The following is a 1,572-nucleotide window of genomic DNA, read 5'->3' as shown; positions in this document are numbered from 1 at the left end:
GAACTCCTGAGCTCAAGCGATCCGCCTGCCTCAGCCTTCCAAAGTGTTGGAACTACAGGCATGAGCCACCGCGCCCAGCCAAAATCAAGTTTTAATGTGCCTACTGCATAGGAAAAAGAAGTGAAGAGAGTCACACTCCAAAAGGGTCACATTGGTTCTAAATCTTTGTGTGGTAGGATTGAAAACAATGTTTTTCCATTTGTTCTCTCTCTTTTTTTTTTTTTGGCAGAGTGTCACTCTGTCGCCTAGGCTGAAGTGCAGTGGCATGATCTCGACTCACTGTAACCTCTGCTTCCTGGGTTCAAGCGATTCTTGTGCATCAGCCACCAGAATAACTGGGAGTACAAGCATAGGCCATGATGCCTGGCTAATTTTTGTATTTTTAGTAGAGACAGGGTTTTGCCACATTGGCTAGGCTTGTTTGGAACTCCTGCTTTCAAATGATCGCCTGTCTTGTTCTCCCAAAGTGCTGGGATTACAGGCATGAGCCACTGCAACCGGCCTTCCATTTGATCTCATTTCTATTTTTTCTAAAATAAAGACATATTATTTATGCAATAACAAAAAGAATGCAAAAATGCACTAAAAAATGTGCCTCTTTGGAGAGGCTCCTAGGACAGGGAGGATTGAGGGCCAAGGCACTCGCCATCTGTTTATCTGGGAGCAGCACAGGCTTCTCTCTCATTTCCTAGGTCATCTCAGTTCTTAGGAGAGACTGGCCTGCTGTTTAGAGATAGGAGAGACTGGCCTGCTGTTTAGAGGGAGGCCCTGAGGCTCTGATAGTGAAGCAGCAGAAGAACTAGACAGAAGTGAAGCAGCATCCATTTTGTCTGAGACAGCTGGAGGGGGCCATCAGGCAGGACAGAGGGGAGTGAAGAGGGAGGAAGGGCACGAACAGCTGAACGTGACTGGTGGATGAGAGGATGGGAGTAGAGGGGTGAAGGTGGGCAGTCCTAGCAGCCTTGTGGACATGTCTGTTCAGAGACAGCAAAAGAGTAGCGGGTGCCCAAGGAGACAAGTGCCAGCAGGGACTGAGTATGTCCCATGGCAGGATGGCAGTGCAAGGCTAGGGGTGTCCTTTAGGGTGGCTGGGTGGGAATGAAGGGCTTCCCCTCTCCTCTCCTCAACTTCGGTTCAGAGGAACTCCACAGGTATCAGATGTGATTGCCTTGGAAACCAAGGCAGAGGCCACAGCACCAAGGAAATGGGTCTTTAGAGTCAGCAAGGTCATTAAGAGAATAAAATGGGCTTACCTACATATAAAATAGGTAACAGACTGGGTGCAGTGGCTCATGCCTGTAATCCTAACACTGGGAGGCCGAGGAGGGAGGATTGCTTGAGGTCAAGAGTTCAAGATCAACCTAGACTGACATAGTGAGACCTCATCTCTATTATATATTATATATATATTTGTTTTTTTCTGTTTTCTTATTTTGTTTTTATTTTTTGTCACTGTTTTCTCTTTTGTTTTTTATTTCCATTTTATATTTTTTAAAAAATAAAATATAATAGATAAACTTTGTATATATAAACTTTAAACTTTGGAGATGAAAAAATAATAGATCAAAACTA

This window comes from Colobus angolensis, unplaced genomic scaffold, assembly GCF_000951035.1.
Source record: "Colobus angolensis palliatus isolate OR3802 unplaced genomic scaffold, Cang.pa_1.0 Scaffold288, whole genome shotgun sequence".
NCBI classification, from domain to species: domain Eukaryota; kingdom Metazoa; phylum Chordata; class Mammalia; order Primates; family Cercopithecidae; genus Colobus; species Colobus angolensis.
Note: the sequence above shows the minus strand (reverse complement) of the source record.